This window comes from Vitis vinifera, chromosome 18 (genome assembly GCF_030704535.1).
Source record: "Vitis vinifera cultivar Pinot Noir 40024 chromosome 18, ASM3070453v1".
In the NCBI taxonomy this organism is placed as follows: Eukaryota; Viridiplantae; Streptophyta; class Magnoliopsida; order Vitales; family Vitaceae; genus Vitis; species Vitis vinifera.
In genome coordinates, this window is record NC_081822.1 from 32,846,929 (window position 1) to 32,868,834 (window position 21,906).

Below are 21,906 nucleotides of genomic sequence, written 5' to 3' on the forward strand. Positions count from 1 at the left end.
ATAAGAAAGATAAGGAAACTTTTACCCTCATCTATCAAATAATGGATGAAAGTACTTTTGGGAAGATTTGAAGTGCAACTATTGCCAAAGAAGCATAAGAGATATTACACAAAGCACACATAAAGCAGTTGATAAGGTACAAAAAGTTTGTCTTCAAACTCTTAAAGGAGATTTTGAAAGTTTAAGTGTGGAAGAATTAGAACCAATATTCGATTATTTTTCTAGAGAATTGACTATTGTAAATTTATTAAAAAGAAATGGATAAAGAACTACAAGAGATCACTACTCCCAAGTTCATCAACTTGTGAAATTTCAACAATATCATCTTCATTAGAAATCTTAGGCCAAAGGATACCATGCATGATTTAGGAGTCTACAAGATATTTATGAGGTAATGAAAAATCAAAACATTGTAACTTTCTTTTGTCCTTTTTAAAATTGTAAAGCAATAGATTTTGAAAAAATAATTCAAGATAAAAGATGGAAAGATGCAATGAATGAGGAAATAAAAGCAATAAGGAAGTATGACACATGAGAACTATGATAACTCAAATAATTGAAAAAAAAAATTCAAGTGGATGTGAAATCTACTTTGTTAAATGGACATCTAAAGAATCCATGGGTTATGTGATAAAAGGGGATGAGAGCAAAGTTCTAAAATTGAAAAAACCTTCTATGGACTAAATCAAACACTAAGCATGGAATAATAGAATTGACAAATATTAATTTTAAGACAATAATTTTATTAAGTACCCTCATGAACATGCTCTCTACATAAAGGTGAACAAAAAAAAGTAATATATATATATATATATATATATATATATAGTTGTCTGCTTATATGTGAAAGATTTGATCTTCACTAAAAAAAAATTCAACCATGTTTGATGAGTTCAAAGAAGTAATGACTTATGAGTTTAAGACCGCCAATATTGGTCTCATGCTGTATAATATCTTGGAATAAAAGTCAAGCAAACTAAAAAGGTGTTTATTTTTTCAAGAAGACTGTGCAAAAGAAATTTTCAAGAAGTTTGACATGAATATTTGTAATTTGATTAACAAACTAATAAAATCTAGAGTTAAAGTATAAAGACATGAAAGAGAAACTATGGATTTAATAAATAAATAAATAAAAAAAGCTTAGTAGGAAGCCAATACTATTTGACTAGTACAAGGTCAGACTCTTTTTTAGCATATAAACTTGCTAGTCATTATATGAAAACACTAATGGTGACTTGCATGAAAATTGCCAAATGAATTATTCACTACATCAAAAGTACACTTGATTATGGTTTATATTATCCACTCTTTTCAAGTTTGTTGGATATGGTGATGGTGATTGGGATAGAGATTAAACGATCGAAAGAGAATAATTGACTTTATGTTTTTTTATGTGTGGGAGATGTTACGTTCACTTATACATCAAAGAAACGGCCTATTATGATCCTTTTAAGCGGAATTTATTTTAACAACAGTGCATATATATCATGCAAATTGGCTTAAAAATTTGTTGATTGAGCTTAATTTATCACCACAAAAACCACATTAATCAATGATTATTGCATTATCAGAAAATCCAATTTTTTATGATCCATACAAACATATAGATACAAGATATCATTTTTTTTAGATAGTTGATTACTACCAAAAAGTGCTATTTTGTAGACCTAATTATAATGGTTTTAAGCACCTTTGAGTAGTAATCATATTCATTTAACCCAATTAATTCATTAAGGTCCTTAGTAATTGATTTTAACCATTTTGTGGCAAGTTTACATGTTTTTATCAGCTTATAAATCAATTCAAGCATGCCAAATGATGGAGGAGCTACTAGGACAAGTCATGGCAAAGCTTTTGGAAGCTCAAATTCATGAAGAACCAAGCTTTGGAGCTCCATAGCCCTTTGCCAAAGTCGTTCAAAGTATGCAAGGAAAGAACAATGGAGAAGAGGAAAACAGAGTGAAGAAAACAGAGGATAGCAGCTGCAGTCTTCTTTCGCACTTTTGGAGCACTTCCCGAAGTCCATTTTCTACATGCTATATACCATTTCAAAGCTCAGGAAGTCAAGAATCCAACGCTTCAAACCGTGTATAATTTGGAGCTGAAATGAGGAAGATATGGCCTTCGGAAGATAACTGCTCCAGGCTTGTGCGAAAATTTCGCACAACACCTTCCAAATTCGCACAGCTCATGCGTGGTGCGAATTTTCCTCTGTTTTTGCCGACTCCACTTTAGATATTTTCCTATGTATTTTTTGATGTAATTTCCTTTCTTATCCTTGTAACTAACCAATCACAAGCTTTTGCTTTTGTAAAGACTATACAAGGGGTGGAGATCACCTCTTGGAACATATAGAACATAGGTTACGTTTTACACTTAGAATATATACAGAGCTCTCTCGTTTCTCTTTTCTCTTTACTATTTTATTTTCTTGGAAGCCAAACAGTCTCTGAGGGCTTTTCCTCAAAGGATGATTGGCTAAAACTTTTAGTTTCTCAAAGTATGGATGTTATGTGATGGGTTGGATGCAATCCCATGGAAATTTCTCGCACCCGGAAGGTAAGGTAGTCGTTTTTCATTAAAGGTTCATTAATGCAAAGTTTGGTTTTTATTTCCTTTGGACAACTTCCAATGGTCAATACTTGATAAGCTTTTGAATTTCTATCCATTAGTTATCTCCTACGAGCTATTGGAAGGTGAGGTTTTCAATTCCAAGTTTTGCATTAATCCATTAGAACCGATTTCAATGGCCATTGAAAGGTGAGTTTATCACTTGGAATGACTTTGAGTTGCCAATATTTGGTAAGCTTTTGACTTTAGACCATTAGTTATTTCTTACGAGCCATTCAAAGGAAGTCTAAGGTGAATAACCATTTATGAAATTCACTACCATCTGTTTTGTCATTTTAAAGGATTAAAACTTGATTTGCTAAATCCATACCGGTTCGGGAAGCAAGCATCACCATAGTTGCAACCCCAACGCGAGGAGCCTATCCTGAGATTTCCAATTTGCATAAGAGCTAGAGCATAGTTATCCTATCTTTGAGGAACTTGTTTTTACACCCTTTCATTTTAGTCTTTAATGTTAGTTTAGATTAGTTTAAATCTTTCTAAAACATTTACATCTTCTTTTAAAGCTAACATCCTTAAGAAAATCACCTATTTGCCTAATTTGAATATCACTTGTGTTTGCGAAAACCCTTCCCAGTGAACGATCCTAGAACCACTATGCTATAGTAGCTTGGCTACTTTAGTAATAGTATTCAAGGTATAAATTTTGTTGATACGCCTTTAAAGCTAAGCTACCATGAGTCGAATCAATAGTCATTAAGAAAAAAAAGTACAATTAAAATTTGCAAGTCCCATGATCAAATTGCGAATATTTTACAAAAGTTTGAAGATTTTAGAACATTATGGATGTTATTTGAAGTTATAAATCAAGTTTAAGAGGATATATTGAAATCTTAAACTTAATTTAAGAAGTTTTTTTTAAAAAAAAAAAAATTGAATTAGATCTGGTTTTTAAAATTCAAAGAGTATTTTATGTGAAAGGTTCATTGAGGTTTTATATTGTTGTTGTTAGGAGTTTCTATTTTGTTAGGTATTAATATCTATTCATAAGATATTATGTACTTTGATATTTGAACAAGAGTAGTAAAAAATAATTTTTTAATTCTTCTTAATTATTTATCTTCCTTTATATAATTGCTTGTGTTTCTTTCAAACTAATTACTCTAAAATACAACCACAATTCTACCATCCTATACAATAAATAGATCCATATACATTCAAACAAAAGCTTGAAATGATTTTAACATTAAGAAAGCAAGCTTTGTAAATAATTCTCCACATTGTCCAATCCACAGAGCTTCTTCACAACAGGCATTGTTGCTGGGACCTCCAATTGGAATGTTGAATCGGACTTGTTTAGCCCTGTCCAACGAAGAAGCTGTTGTCGGGCTTCTCTAATAGCTGCCCTTGTAGCACAGTGGACTGAAACTGCTAGAAGTAATGGTGGTTCACCAGAAGCTGCACAACACACATTCACCTTGCTGATTATGATTCATCAATCTATATAAAGCAGTGCGCTGGAATTATTACAATGGAGGTTTTCTAGTCAATTGTACTACCAGCAAATAAAGCAAGTTTTTTCAGGTAGTTACAACAATAGCAGTACAAACCAGCTGCTACTGCAGCTACTTCTCATGCTATTGTAACGAGTTACTAATTATTCATGTTACTCTAACACAGGACAGTTAATGCTACCCCAGCAGTGAGCTATTTCACTTCTACCTTTATTTTTGCTTATATTTTCCTACATTCCCATTTAGGCTGAATTAATATGCTTTTCTTGGTTTAAAACGAGGTCAACAACACTTCCTATCAAAACCTTCCCTAAGGGGCCACCTGCTGACGTTCTATAACCCTTAAATTACTTAACCTTGACATGGTATCTTGACGTTGAAACACCTAGTAGAGTTGGAATCATGGCTGTGGGGATCCAATACTGGTCTTAATCACCTTGGTTGTAGAGCTTTCTCTCATAACATTAGATACATTGCAAGTGGATTAAAGATTGTGGTTCAATGGCTAGGGTTAGAGGTCCACCATTATGGGCATTAACATGAATCAAACACATTAGCCATAATGAAAGGAAGGGTATCTATCCCTGCCTCACATGCTATGAATTAGAGAATGCAGAAGGAAGAGAGATCCTACCAAGATTTATAAGAAAACAGTCTGCCTCACATTGTGATTAATTAGAATTACTTTTTATGAGCATTATAAAACATTAGACTTGCATAACAAGGCAAAAAAAAACATTAGAGCTTAACTAGCATATCATTTCATTGAGATCAGTAAGAGTTACTTCTAATGAATACTGCAAATTACTTCATTTGTATAAAATTCAAGAAAAAGAAAAGGCAAAGCCTCCTGGATTGTCAATATTCAAAGAGAATTTAGCATTTTTCAATAGATATATATTCTCTTCAACAACCTCCCACCTTTGGCTTCTCGCCCTTACCTTTACTCCACCACCCCCATCTCTCCCAACTTATACCCTTTCTCATTTTTCGCAACAGGAGAGCTCCTCATATGAGATCTTCCTTGAATATTTCCTTATTCTACTGGGAAATCTACTAACATAAAGAAATAAGGAAACGAGAATTTTGTTTTACAATATTCTATTTTGAAAGGAATTATCATAAATTTAGTATTGGAACCAAATTTAGATATTGATACTTTTCAATAAAACTCCCCAAGCAATCATACCAGTGCATTCGTCATGTTTTTCCATTTTCTTTTTCCTATTGTATGGTAATCAACCAAATCATTTTTTAAAATTTTGTACAACTCGTCTTGAAAATGAATTAAATTATGTATATTTTATGCAATTTGGATGAGAAATTTATTTACTATAAATTAGAAAAATTGTTATTAAGAAAAACAAAATATGACTTAAGTAGATTATGTTTTTATCTATTTTTCCTCTTGTTTCTCAAAATAAATTAGATCTAAATTTTTTTTGAGTTGTCATGTTACTCGAGCAAAACTAGCCACATAAAAATTGCTAAATTTGGATGAAAAATTAATCTAAATTAAATCAACAGAATTTGAAAACTAAAACTGAAATTCTACTACATACAACTACTATTTTTACCCCACAATTCATTCAATTCTCAGTGAAATTACCTCATTCAAATTTAAAAATAGCACCATTAAAATCATATAATTTGGAATAGAAATACATTTACTACAAATTTCAAAATTCTGCCTTCTATCGTACAATTTCAATGAACAACCATCAATTCCAGTTAAATATCCAATGAACATAACCAAAATATACCATCATTTATACTAATCAAATTTTTTTTATTAGATTTCTAAAACATTCACATTCATTTAAATATCAACTTGAATAAAAATTCCTAGTTATTTTTCTAAAAAGAAAAAGCTAGGATTTCATACTCTTTCCCAAATGAAATTTCCTAATATTAATGAATTAATTTTAATAATGAAACACCTATTTCCATCACAAAATCATAAATTCAAAAAAGCATCTCACAGAAACAAGTGCTAATTAATAAGTTAAATTACTACTTTTTCATTAGATTTCAAATTAAAATAAGAAATATAATAATTAATTTTATAGATGTTTTAAACATGCAAAAATAAATAGGTTTAAGGCTTAACAATATTAAGATGAAAAAAAATCAAAAATAGAAAAGTCAATATGACAACCACCCTCCAACTTCTTCAATAATAAATGGTTGTGATGAAGATGATTCTTTTGAATGTTAAACATCATGCATGAGTAATCCTAAGTTTTGATGATTATAAAACAAGGATTATGGGACAAATAGTTGAATTTTATTTAGGAGAATAGGTTATCAAGATCATATTAAAGGCAATGCCATTATTTAAAGAAATTCAAGAGAAGGCCTTAAAGTTGAAGACCATGGAAAGCTCCCAGGATGGGTTTGTTTTTAGTCTTTTCCTCCTATAAACTAGTACTTATGAATTATTTAGGATGAAAAATCTTAACCTAGCTTAGGACGCCACCAATGACCCTTCATCTTCATGAAAAATCATTAAAGAATACTTAAAAGTCCTCTTGCCAAAACTGAGCTTTAAACTTTAAAAAATCTCCTTGAAATTCAGGCATTGTAGCTTAAAGACATGGTCAAATAGATGGAATCAATTTTGGACCATTGTGGAACCTTTTTAGACTATCCAAGCATGAAATGCCTCATTAGGCTGACAGATCAACATAATCAGCAAAAGAAATGATAGATTTGCAAGTTCAGCTGCAAAAAAGTTGTGGTTGAGGAAACTCTTAATATGGTGGATATACCTCCACGCTTGGGAAGAAGCAGGAAAAAGTAGATATAGGCGGTTGTCAAACTACCATAAATCATTGTTTGCAATCTCTCATACCCTCTATCTCCTTTTATTTTGCAGAAATTTGCATTTACGCTTTATTATTATTATTATTATTATTATTATTTTATAGATAAAAAAGACGTATATAAAGCAAAAAGGAAGTACCAAAAGCAGTGCCCTCGGAGTATACAGGGAGCATACAAAAGATGCCTCAAGGCTCAAACCGAAGGGGAAGGGAAAGAAACAAAAAATATCACCTACCTTTATTTATAGCCTAATCAATCAATGAAACTTACAAGTGAAGAAGAGCTCAAAACTATAGACACTCTAACCCAAGACCAAAGATTACATACAAAAGGATTTTTCAATCTTTGGAGCCAAAGTTCCTCATTACCAAATGCTAACATATTCCTTTCCTTCCAGACTGTCCAAAATATACATAAATCATTTGCCAACCCTTTTTACGAGCTTTCCCCACAAAAGCCCCATGTCACCCAAGAAGAGTTTCCTTCACTAAACAAGAGAGAATCCAGGCCACACCAAAGAGGGAGAAAAGAAGATTTCACTGAATCCGAGTCTTTGCACAATGAAGTAAAAGGTGATCCATTGTCTTTACTTCAAAGATGCATAGAAAACACCTATTTGCCAACAAGTGCCCCCTTCTTTGAAGTTGGTCCAAAGTTAAAACTTTACCCCAAGAAGCCTCCTAAGCAAAGAAAGCCACCTTAGGAGGCACACTCGTCCTCCAAATACTACCACTAGGGAACAAAGAAGAATCTCTCGACTCCAAAATAAAATAAATAGACTTGACTGTAAAGGTGTCACACCTCGAAACTGTCCAAATCACTCTATCTTTCACCTCCCTTTGCACCCTAAATGCTTGGATCTTTTGCAAAAAAACGCTCCACCAACTCTACCTCTCAATCATTAAACGCCCATGAGAAAAGAGGGGTCCAACCACCCCCATCACCATCAGGGTTCCAAACATCCAATACCCAAGCTTCCTTAGACAAAGAAATGGAAAATAAGGAAGGGAATGACTCACAAAGTGGCTCATCACCACACCACTTGTCTATCCAGAAACTCACTCTCTACCCATTACCCACTTGGTAGGCTAACACAATCCCACACCATACCTCTCACTCACTGCACAGGAGCTCCACCCCCCATCCTCTTCACCATACTTGCGACTGATGACTTGCTTCCAAAAAGCCTCTCTTTCATTGGCAAACTACCAATTCCACTTACTTAAGAGAGCTATATTCATTAGAGCAAGATTTCTCACACCTAAACCACATTTCCTTTTTACCAAGCAAACCATGTTCCACCTAACAAGGTGCGGTTTTTGCACAAGAGCTCCACCACCCCAAAGAAAATCCCTCTAAATCTTCTCCAATCTAAACCTCACTTTTCTTGGTATGTAAAATAGGGACACAAAATAGATAGGCATGCTAGATAAAGTGTTTCGAATTAGAGTGAGTATCCTTTCTTTTGAGATATACTATCTCTTCCACATTGCTAGGCTTTTTCGAAATCTCTCTTCAACTCCATCCCACACAACCATTGATTTGAAGGGATCCCCCAAAGGCAAACCCAAATAGCAGGAAGGAAGACCACCCACTTTACACCTCAACTCCAAGGCCAAGTCCTCTATATCATGCACCCTACCCATCAGAATTAACTCGCTCTTCTCCAAATTGATTCTCAAACCTGAGCAAGCATCAAACCACATGAGAAGTCATCTTAGATAAGTCATCTGGTCTTGAGACGCCTCACAAAACACCAATGTATCATCAGCAAATAACAAGTGCGAGATTAGAATCCTCTCACCACTCCTATCTCTCACCCTCCAACTAGATAAGTAGCTCCCACTAATAGCCCTCCTCAATAAACAACTAAACACCTCCATGGTTATCACAAACAAATAAGGGGAGAGGGGATCTCCTTGTCTCAATCCCCTCGAACTTTAGAAAAAATCGGAAGGAGAACCATTTACTAAAACAAAAAATTTCACAGTAGAAATGCACCATTCTATCCAATTTATCCATTTCTCCCCAAAGCTCATCTTTCTAAGCATTGCAATCAAGAACTTCCAATTGACATGATTATATGCCTTCTTTGTATCCAACTTACACAACACACCACCTTCATTGCTTTTCAACCTTGAGTCCACAACCTCATTTGCAATCAATACTGTGTCCAAAATCTGTCTACCCTCCACAAAGGCATTTTGAGACTCCGAAATCACTTTGCCCATTACCTTTTTAATTCTATTAGCCAACAACTTGGTCAGCAACTTATAAAAGCTACCCACAAGGCTAATTGGCCTAAAATCTTTCAGGTCTTCTGCACCTCCCTTCTTAGGGACTAAAACCAGGAAAGTAGCATTCAAAGACTTTACAAATCTGCCACTCTCATGAAAGTCTATAAAAAAACCCATAACCTCTACCTTCACAACAACCCAACAAAAAAGCCAAAAATCCATGGCGAAGCCGTCCAAACTTGGGGCTTTGTCCTTACTTAGATCTGAGAGTGTTGCAAACACCTCTTCTTCCGAAAAAAGAATCTCCAACCTCTCAGCCTCGCTGCTAACTAGTCCCATAAAAGTCAGCCCATCGATACAAGGACACCACCCCCCTTCTTTTTAATACAGGTTATGAAACACCCCCACCATACTATCTCTTAAATCAATATCCTCGGTATGCTAGTAGCCATTCACTTTCAACTTGGACAATCAGTTTCTTGTACTAAGAGCATTCGCCATCCTATGGAAGAATCTAGTGTTATTACCTCCCTCCTTCAATCACACTTCCCTAGACTTCTGTCTCCGAGAGATTTCATCTCTCAGCACCCAAGTCTTATAAGACTCCCTAGCCTCCTTTTTGGCTTCACAATCTTCCAGATTCAGAGCTAAACATTTCTCCTTTTCGTCCCAATACACAACCTGGCTAAAAGCTTCTCCCTTTTTAGCCTCAATGAGACTGAACACTTCTTTATTCAAAGTCTTCAAAATAGCTTTTAAGGCTCTCAATTTTGCATCTAAAACAAAGTTGAAGGTCCCAGTAAAATTGAAGCTCCCCCACCACATCTTCATCTGATCTTTGAACCCCTCTTCATACCTCCTTCTAGCAAAATGGAAAAGTGATCAGAAACTGGTCTAGGTAAAACAACCTGCATAGACCCATTAAACAAATTGCCCCAATTATCTATCACTAAAAACCGGCCAAGCCTAGATTGGGATTGGTTATTAAACTAACCCCTCTAATTAAAAGGACCCCCCTGCAAAGGAAAGTCCCTCAGCTCCAAATCCTCTAACACTTTTGAAAATCTCCTCATTGATGCAGAAAGCCCTCCTCCCCTACTACGTTCCTCTAGAAATCTGATCATATTGAAATCCCCACCTACACACCAAGGGTCACTCCATAAACCTCTTATTGACCCAAGCTCCTCCCAAAAGTCCTCTCTATCCCTACTGCACACCGGACCATACACACCAGTAAACACCCACACAACCCCATCCACATAGTTCTTAAAGCAACATGAAATTGAGCTTTCCCCTTCTTCCAAGTCAACCAACTCAAACACTCTATTATCGCAAAACACTAGAATGCCTCCAACTGCACCCCTTGAATTGACTGCACTCTAGTCTAGATGTCTTCCCACCCTAAGACTACGAACAAGCCCCGTAGTCATTTCTTTAATTTTGGTTTCCTGCAAACAAACCACGTCCACCCTTTGAGATTTTATCACTATCTTAATTATCTTTTATCTTTGTCATTTTCCCCTCTCACATTCCAGGATAAAATTCTTATCTTCATTTGCACCCCGACACTGAAGCCCCTTCAGAAATACCCAGACTTGTATCAACCCTAGTTTTTTTATAGCTCACTGTCCACTCCAACTTCTTAAGTTCCCTACTAGATTTAGAAGGCAGTGATTTCATCTTTCTAGACACCTCATCTTGCCCCTTTTGGTCAATTTTCCCCTTCATCCTCCTCAAGAGATACAAAATATCCTCTTCGAACCCTTCCGTCGGCATACCAAGGCAACGAATGAACTTTGCAAGACAGCTAAAGTTCCACTCTTCATCTTGTCCCCCCTCTTCCAGTTGAAAGTCAATCCTCTCCACTATTGGACTCGCAAAACCTGATCCAACTGGGACAATCGCTAGCTCAATTGCACCAACACTGCCAACCAAACCCCAAGAAGGCTCTTTCTGGTCATTGAGGACCAAGAAATCTTCAATTGGCACTACTCATAGAGGATCCCAGTCCATCGCCACTACCACTGAGCCTTCCGACCCACTAGAAGCCCCTTCCGACACCAACAAAGCTTTGTCAGGCCCTAAGAAAGGAGTAGAAGAAGAATTGCCCGAAGCCCCAAAGAAAAAAGAGAGCAGTTGTGAGAAATGGGATACCTGGATGTTTCGTCCATCAATACCTTGTCGGTGAGCGTCGATCAACTAGGAAGCAACCCCCCGGCATTGAAGTCTTTGTCGGCCAGCACCACCTGCTCTAGCCCTAATGCTCCCACAACGGACTCAAGGGGAGCCTTAGAGGAAAAGAGCCGCCCAAAAAGAAACACAAGGGGATGGGCCTCTTTTAAATTGGGCCCAAAAGGCCCCTTAGAGCTCTTAACCAAGCCCACACCCATAGGGCTAAAGGGGTTAGAGCCCACAACCCAGCCCACTCCACCCGTGGGTTTTTCATGAACCCACTCACTTGAGTCCAACGTTTCTTTTCCTTTAAACTACTCCCAGCCTACTGTCATAAGCCCAAGCCCACTTAAAACTAAGTCCAAATCAATGCCCTTAGCCGGCCTACCCACTACACCAACTGCACCCCTATTCCTTCTACCACACTCAACCTGCTCCTCTGACCCTCAGCTCTGATCACCAAGTTGAGTCTCCCGCACGCTTTCACCAGCATGTGCACAACCCACACCTTCATTCCTAACCTCACGCCCTGCACTTTTGTAAAATTCAGACCTAGGCATTACCTGAGAAACCCATGGAGGTGTTTCCCACCAAAGATGAACCGCACAATAAGTATGCCTGGTCACCACCTGCAATGACCGTGGTAGATCCTTCCCAGTGGCTCTCACCAAGAATAATAATATTTATCTTTGTTCAAATTTTTACTAAAAAGTTAAGAATTGGTCAATTCCCAATTCATAACCCACCATGTATCTCTAGGTTAGGTCAAGTAGATTTCACCTTTAAACCTAAGGAGCCTAATCCTAATATTAAGTCCACAAAGAATGATATGGTCCCAATTTTTCCTAAGTGATTTTTATTGTTTTATGTCAACAATCTTGTCTCATCTTAAATCAAAGTCTTTTTATTGAATGTGATCTTTATCAACATTGGTAAAAAGCAAGTCATACGAAATAGGAAGTCTTAAGATCTTATCAACCTGCACCCTAGACACTTAAAAGTGGTTGGAAATGGGTGTATAAGGTGAAAAGCTAATTTCGTTTACCAAATGCCCCCTAATTCAAAATTCTAAAAACGACAAAAATTACTAGTCTTGCCACAATGTTCCATATTCAAACAAATTTTTTCTCATTAGAATAATAGGAATTCTACCAAGAAAATTAGAAGGGTGCTTAAGGTTTTGATTTTTATTAATAGAGTAAAAATAAAATGGTGGAATTTGGAGAGCCCAAGCTAAATGATGCAATGTCATTCATAATTTTATTTTACTTATGATTTATGCAAGGAATGTTATATTTGTTCCAGTCGAAGAAAATCAGAAATTAATTATTCAGTTTTTTTCTCTACAACTAGGATGCATTTTCAATGAAGAGCTGAAGAGAAATACCTTTAGAAGAAAGAACACGTTTTTTATGCTGTCCGCTGTTCATTATCTCAACATTGAACTGCTTGGGTATGGTGTCAACTGTTGGGATCTTGTATGTCCATGTGCCTTTAGTGACCACCAGTCCATCTGCATTAGTTGTGTATTCCTCAAGCATAAAAAACCCAATTCCTTGAACAAAAGCTCCTTCTATCTGTAAAGCAACTCAGAAAGAATGTTAGAGCCACATGGATCAAATAAACCAATAATCAATTAAATAAACACAAGTTTTAAGAATAGGGAAACATTGAACAGTTATAAACATCCTATAGTATTCTCAAATAAATAAAAAATTGACAGGTGGACCCATGGACAAGACACACCTATCCAGATAAATTTGATTTTCATTGCATTAATATGTGGATGTGGAGACCAAAATCAGAGAAGAGGTTAAATGCCAAGGCTTAGGGGATGGAAAAGAAAAGGAAATGGAAGTAAAAATTGAATTCAAGTTGTGATTAATCAAAGCTTAGGAATAGAAAAGCAGAGAAGGAAACAGAATATTTTAAGATTGTAGTTGGGCTGACCTGTCCTAAATCCACAGCAGGGTTGAGGCTTTGCCCACAGTCATATATAATATCAGATTGCAAAATTGTGGTTTCTCCAGTGAGAAGATTTACTTCCACCTGTGACACCCAAAGTTAAATTAGTATAGTAAAACTTGGAGCATGTTTAAGCATGGAAGCTATAGTCTCCTCCAAGTTTACCTGAAGAATACTAATTTAATTTTAACAAAAGCACTAATGAAAGCGATTAAGGTAATCTTGAAAAACTTGCCTCACTCACTGCAGCACCATAGTTTAGGTATCGCATGGAAGAAAAGTCAGGGACATAGTAAGAACTTGCTGATAAGTTCACAGCTTGACTTTGTGCCTGGATTTTGATAAAGTAAAAGAATCAAATGGAAAAGGTCTTCAACATTTAATTTTGAGCAAGTACGAAAAAAATGAAATATATATATATATGTATATGAAATTCTGCTACACATTGTTGAAAAATATCAACGAGAATACTTTGCCATAAGCTCAATGCCTAGGAATACCTCTCACAAATTATATGATCTTGTAGTCAACTCAACCCCAATTTAGTTCATCAACTGTGAATGCAAGATGATCAATGTTGTCCTATAGTATCACTATAGGAGTCATAGTTCTGAATATGGTCACTGTAACTTGATGCCTTTTTTCCTCTTTGAGATATTACTACTGATGACTTGCAAAATAAATATCACATAAATCAGTGGTATATATCCAGAAAAACGCTTCTCTAAAGTGCAAGACTCTCCCAATAGTATCATAGAAGGCCAACTTAGATATGAGAAGCACATGCAACGGTTATATGCTTTCAGTCAAAGCAAAAGCACCTTCATTTCCAGTTGTAGGATTGCAAAAAATCTAATATCCAACAAATAATCAAAGGAGTTAAGGAAAAAAAATTGTATTGACACCAGTTTAACCCAAATAAGGTGGATTAGGAGTTGAGAAAATAATTATGATATCAAGATATATTGACACCATTTAGATCAAGTATACATACGCCTACATCTATTTCTTTCCAAAATGGATTGAATAAAGCAAGTCATTTCAGTATTAGAACCCCACTCAAATGCATTTCTACCATCATTATTAACTAATAATTTTAAGTACTAGAGACAAACTTATGTTTGCTTTTCTTTGCATTTTGGACCAAGCACTATTATATATCTCCACATTAACATCTCCTTTCAATTCTTTGGGGTCATTGCATATCTCCTACCTTTTGAAAGAGTTTAAGATGTCAAATAGTTTATGATGAACCAAATCCAAGGCCATTTATAAGTTTATCTAATCCATAATCACATACATACTCATCCATGACTCTAAATTTTGAAAGCTGTTGTGCTATCTCTTTGTTTTCATGCTGAAAAGCTAAATACTTATATGCCCATAGATGGGACACATTCAAAATGGGATTTTTCAACCATTTTGGAAGTTTACACTCTCCATAGTTGAAGAGCATGATGAAAAGTCACTGACTCAACAAAGATTGGAGGATATTCTCTCCGTTGATATGAAGCAGCATGCATCTGCACCATAACTTAATAAAGGGAGCATGACTTTATCAAGTCATTCAGCACTGAAAGGCAAGGCAGCAAAGAAAATGTAAAATATTCCAAAACTGCACATAACAACCTGAAGAATTAGTGTGCTCCATTTAACAGAACCCATTTGCTCCTGCAATTTTTCCTTGATAGGAATTAGTCTTTCAACCAACATATTGCAGCAGAGTCTAATAGCTTCACATGTGGACTCTGATGTCGTGCTTCCAGCAGTAAGTCCTCCTTGTATTAAGCTTAAGGTATCTGATTGTATGACCCTTACTTTCTCCAAGAAGTCTCCCATTCCATCACACTGAATTGAACTGAGAGCAAATGCAGCCATCTGTTTCACCTTTGTCCACAGCCCCTGGCCCAATTCAATGCCTCCAACTTCAACAGCAACAGATCCATCACTAAGAATGCTTACTTTCCCTGGAGTCGGTCTTAATGAAACTTCATGCACAATTGGTACTCGAGAAATACCCCTTTTCCGCCATTTATTGCACATATTAAACTGCTTTATCTTTTCAGTCCTTTCTTTAAAGCTTGAAGATGTAGCCAACTTATCCCAGATTGAAGGTAAAGTGTACTCAAAAGGTTCACCTGCACTGCCCTCAAAGAAAAAAATGAGGCTGTTGAAAGTGTGGAGGTTTTTGATTCTCACAGAGTCCACATCCACAGAAAGAGTAGATGCAATGTGTTCAATTACAGCTTCAGAAATAAATATAGCTTGTGCCTCCCCAGGGGCACGCATTGCTGATTTAGACGAATGGTTTGTTTTGCACAACTTTATATCAAAAGATAAAGCACCCCAATCATAATTTTTAAGGGCTCCCAGCATGTGCTGAGGCATAACTGGGCTTACGTCTACAGCTATTCCAGCATTGATTAATATATCAAGGTGTAAGGCAGTAATTTTGCCATCAGATTTGAATCCTACACTGTAGGTTACTTTCATTGGATGTCTTCCTCCTGCTATTATCATATCAGTTTTGTGATTCATATATATCCGGACAGGGCGGTGTAATTTGTATGCTGCAAGTGCACATGCTGTAGCAACCTAAGACATCATGAGTGTTTTCACTTAGAAGCCATTGTTAAGGGAAAGAAACAGTACAAAAGATAGGCCATCAGAAGAAACAGAATCAGATCAAGGACGAACTATGTGTGCATATGTGTGTGTGTGTGTGTGTGTGTTTTCCTTTGTATTTTCCTTCAAATGTCCTTGCTCTTATGGCCACATGGACACAAACATGCAAAGTAATCATCAATTATACTCACAGGCATTGCTCTTATGGCCTTTCCACCAAAACCACCTCCAACCCTTCTTGTGATCACACGTACATTATGTTCAGGAATACCAAGACATCTTGCAATCGCACCATGTGCATATTCAGGGCATTGTATTGCACTGTAAACCACAATGCAGTTATCTTCATCTGGAACTGCAAGGGCAGTTTGGGTCTCCATATAGAAGTAATATTGTGACCCAAGTTTGATCTGGATGTGACAATTTAGAAAGTATTTATCATAAAACCAAAAAGAGAAAGGAAAAAAATAATATAAATAGGAAAAAAATTGCATAACAAGTAAATGAGAAGTACTTCAGCAGAGAGAATCTTGTGATCAGCTTCAGCCATTCCTTTCGAGAAATCACCAACCTGTTTTGGTTTAAGGATAGAAGGAACCTCAAAAAAGCTTGACTTCCTAACAGCCTCTTCAACAGATAAAATGGGTGGTTCCAGATTTTCCATGTCATAATCAACCACTGCAAGGTTTGCTGCCATATCTGCATGTTTCTGTGTGTCTGCAACCTATACACATATATCAGTGACCAAGTTGGGAATCTTAGTTCATAAAGTAATCAAATATCTTTGTATGCTATGCCTATTAAAAGCAAATTTATAATCAACCAAACAGAACATATATATATATATATATATATATATATCTATCTGTTTGTGGACAAGAAAGACAGAATCATGGTATTACCACAAAAGCAATATACTGTCCGGCACATCGAGTGAAATCATCAGCAAATAAAAAGGTTCAGTACCAAATCTATTCTTAGTGCCTATGTTCTCCCCTGGGATATCTTTAAAAGAAATAAGTGCACTGACTCCATCCCCCACTGATTTAGGCCTAAGTTTGATACCCTTTACTTGAGCGAAAGGCTTCGTACTATAAATGAAAGCCCCATGAAGGCAATTAGTTGGAGAGGGAATATCGTCCACATAAACAGCCTCACCTACATTATTGGTTAACTCATGTAAGTTGTCTAAAAACAGAAAAAAACTAGTAGGTTTATCATCAGTAGCCTGCAGTAATGGATAGATATCTGTAAAAGGAAATTTGGGGAAAAAACAAAAAAAGAAAAGTAGGAAAAATAAAGGCTCTTTTTGGATCTTGGAAAGTTCGGGAGAAAGTAGGAAGGAAAGAAAATAGAAGGGGAAATGGAAGGCAAGAAAAAATGAAGGAAAATAAATAATAAATTTGAATTTAATAAATTTTTCCAACATGTTTATCAGAATTTATTTTTCTTCTTTCCTCTTCTATGTAAAGAATGGCGAATTTTAAAATGTATAAATTCTTCATAATTTTTCATGATATTTGATATTCCTTCATATGTTCTATAACCCAAATGGTGCCAATAGGAATTTGTGACCAACACTAATCATTATCATGGATTATAAAATAACACATGGCCTTTTCCAGCCATAAATGTCCTAGCAGAGTGGTAATCAGTGAATTGTACCATGACAAAAAGCACAAACAGAAAGTCAAAGAAAGGTCATCCACAAGGCAGGAAAGAAAGCATCAATTTTATGAATATAAAGCTCGGATTACAAGTAAATTCCCTCAAAAGAAACATCAGAGACCATAATATCACCAATATGATCTTGATCATAAAAATGAACAGAAAAATAAACTTAAGCATATAGCCAAACATTCACTACTAGAAATTAAATTGCTCCATACTTCTAGGCCATCAATAAAATCAATTATCTTTAACTAGTTTCATGTCTCCTGCCATGTCAACCACCAGCAGAAAGGTAATTGTAAAAGTAAAATAAAAATTAAATAGAAAATTAACTTATGAATGTCATAATATGAAACCAAGTTACATATAACAAACCAGAAGCTTGGATCGCAGCTCCAGACTTTTCAATTGGATCACCAACTGGATGATACTGTCTATTCAATTCCACTCCCTGCTTTGCAGAAGATGGCAAGGTTGGGATTTTACCATGATCTAACTGCTTTGCAGGAGACAGCAAAGTACTATATCCATTCATACAACCATCAGGGGATTCAGCATTAGCCTCAAGCAAATGGCTAAAGAACTCGAAAAGAAAACTGACAGCCAAGCTTGACCTATAAGCTGGACTTGAAGTGCCATCATCGGGTACCACAATGCCTTTAAGTAATTTAACAGCTTCACAAAGGACACCAACACTTAGCACTTTTCCAGTTAAAAATTCTTCAACTTTTGTAGCTCTCATTGGATGTTTTGTCCCATAAGCACCAAAAGCAAACCGGCAGTTACTTACAATAATTCCATTAGAAGTTGTACAGCGAGAAACTTTAGCCATTAAAGCAGCATTTAAATAGGGCAATGCATTTCCTAAGGGTCGTGGTGCAGCTCGATACGTTTCAAACAGTAAATTCATCTTAGTCCCTGAAGAAATGCCCATGATCCTATCCCAATCTGGGATTTTGATACTTATGAGTATACTTTTTGAATCTAACTCTGGCCTTCTCAAGAACTCCTCCAATGTAAGCTCTTCACTTTTGAGACCAGTAATTATATTTACAGTTGAACCTACTGCAAGCAGTACTGTAGCAATGTCAGAGGGGAAATGATTCCTTTGTGCCATCACCAGATTTCCACCTAAACTAGCTGAGTTCTGGATGAACCCTGAAGCAACTTTTTCCATATGGTCAGCAATTTTTTTATAGACCATGTCTTCTTCTGTGTGAAATCCACTTTGGTTGCATTCCTTTAGCGCTTCAATAGCTTTAGAGATGGTTACAGCTGCTCCAATGCTTATCCCAGTATTATCCCTTCTAATCACTGACAGTTCAGGGATGTATCTTAGATCGATATATTTGTCATAGTTTTCCACTTCCTTGTAATAACCCATACCAGTGTTACCAACAACTACTTTAACCCGAGTCCCATTTCCATCCTCAACAAAACCCAATAAGCTTCGAAGTTGCTCAATGGTAACAGGATTATACCAGGAATATCTACTAGAGTCTAAAAGCAATGTAGACCTAGTTTCATTTTTCAAGAACTGAGGAAATGTACAAATCTCATCACTATGGTTATACAAGGGTAAGCTGATTAGTTTCACTTCTTTACTATCACCCTTTCTCCAAAAGGAATTAAACCCCAAATCCTCCATATCAACATCTGCTGCAAAACTTTTACAGGCATCAGCAATGGGGCAATACCCAGTACAGCGGCAGAGATTTCCTGCAATAGCCCTTTCCCCGCTTCAGAAACTTTCAATTTGGAGAATCCCAGTGGGGGCTCTGGCCTGAGGATTTTCTCAGCATTGACAAGAGCAGAGAAGAGTGACATGCACATTCCAGGAGTACAAAAGCCACACTGAGAAGCATGGAATCCAGAGAACCTTTCATGAATTGGGTGGAACCCATCTTTCGTGTTCCCAAGGCCTTCAGTTGTTGTAATTGAACATCCATTTATACTACAAAGCAGGGTAAGACATGAACTCACGGTAAAATCATCCACCTGGTCAAGCACAGGATTATACTTGGAAAGTAGGACAACGCAAGCACCACAACCACCTGAAACAATAAAGTTAGAAAACATATCAAGATATCAGCAACCTTCTTTTTTTTTTTAGGGTTTTGATGGGCTATACAGAATCATAATCTTGAATGTGTAAAAAATTTTAGGAAACAATTGAATAATGAGACTATTCAAATCTGTAATACTTGAACCACATAATCATCAGCATAACCAGTAGTGAGCATAAGAAAATGAAATTTTCTTATAGCAAGGAATCAAACCTAAATATAGCAAGGAATCATAAAATCAAATCCTACAACCAAATACAGAAAAAATAAATCGCAGGCAATACAATCAAAATCAAGCAATAGAGAGAACCAGATAAAGAATATTATACATGCAGAAGAAGAAAATACATCTATCATTGACGAAAAAGAAACCTAGATTGGGAATCGAAGAACTATTAAGAAAGAGAGAGTGATATGACTGCAGCTCATGTGTGTATATATAGAAAATAAACAACACAATTAAAAACGAGCAATAAAGCTTTAAAGCAAGCAATAAAGAGAAGATGATAAAGGAAATTCAACACAAAGAAAAACCCCTATATACCCATCAAAGAAAAAGAAAAAACCAAATTGGGAAAAGAGAGAAGCATATGACCAAAGCAATATATGCATGTACAGTGAAGCAAAAACAAGCAAGAGTGCAGAGGTGAAAGAAAGAGAGAGACCTTCACCGCAGCTGAGCTTGGCACCTTTGAAAGGAGTGTGAGAACGCAAGAATTCAAGCAAAGTAGTGGAAGGGTGGATGGTGGAGACCTCAAACCTTTTCCCATTAACAGCAAAAACCAAACTGTTGTTTACAGTTGATTCAGACTGCTCCATTTCTCCACTGCAAGTCTGCAACTCAACTCACTGCTTTCTTCATATCAACAGCAACTCACAGTCAAAGACTGTCAGAGCACAGAAATGAATATCTCCTTACGCCACTCACCTTCTGAAATAAAAAATAAAAAAATTTAGCCAGTAAAAAACTACCCTTTAAATATTCAATCTCGCCATGTTCACTTTTTTCCTTTTAAATAAAAATTTTCATGTAAACGAGTCTTCAACCTCCTAATACCACTCCTTCCAAAAACCCAATCTCATTTTTCTCCTTCTTTTCTTAATTTTCTTCTTTCCCCTTTCATGTAAATTTAAGTTGTTTAAGGGTTTAAGATAAATACACTTAACCATCATAAGTTTAAACTTTTAATAAATACTTAAAAATATAAATATAAATAACAAATAAAAAATCTGAATATTTGATAATACTTCAAATTATTAGTAATTATTAATGTTTTTATAACCAAATCGATTATTAAACTAAAAAAGTTATCGATTTATTGTTTAGACTAACAATTGAATTACAATCAAATTGATGACATCATGTTTATATTATCATATATTATTAAATTTTAAAATATATATATAAATAAATTAAAAATCAATAGTATTTCATTTGTGTAGTATGTATAACTATAAATATATTAATATTTTAAATTTTATTAAATAAAATATTTAAATGTAAATATATTGAAAATGAAAAATAAATCAATTATTTAATTTTAATTAATTTTATAGTTTTGAAAATATATTAAATTATTTTTATTTAATATTACAATTTTTTTAGCAAAAAATATATTTCTTTTGTTTGTTATATGAAATAGTAAATATAGCCTAGTGGTTTAGTAATTACCTATATTTAGTTAAAACTTTGACGTGTGAAATTAACTCTAAAAATTATTTTTAAAAATAAATAATTTTTTTTGTTATAAGGGTTTTAGAAGGTGTTATGCAATGATCCGTTCTTTGGGTTTAAAAAGGTTTTGTGGAGGGAAGGAATCCCTATATTTTTCGTTTTCTATTTTTTATTTTTATTAATAAAAATTTTATATAAAAAATATAAAAAATCTTATACAAAAATACAAATTTATTTTATATCTTTAAAAAATTACTTTAAATTTTAAAAATTTATAGTAAAAATATTTTAATATCTAAATATTTATATTAATTTTTAAAAATCATTACATTTTTAATGTAAATCTTTAAAAGATTTTATATTTTTTATAGAAATTATTACATAATTTAATTGGTTACCTTGTTTATAAATACATTATTAAATTAAATATTTCATTCTTCAGATTTTAAAAAAAAAAAAGATAATTCAAAAAAAATAAAAAACATTTAAAAAAGAAAAAAGTATTCTATAAAAAATGCCCTTAGATTTAGAAATAGTTTTAAAAGTGTTAATTTTAATAAATATTTTTACAAAAATTTCTTAAG

General features: G+C 35.0%; 1 pseudogene; it reads right to left on the reverse strand.

Moving 5' to 3' along the window:
* Window positions 1-3,767: 3,767 nt before the first annotated feature.
* On the reverse strand, window positions 3,768-20,563 carry LOC100261850 (abscisic-aldehyde oxidase-like; annotated as a pseudogene).
* Window positions 20,564-21,906: the final 1,343 nt, after the last annotated feature.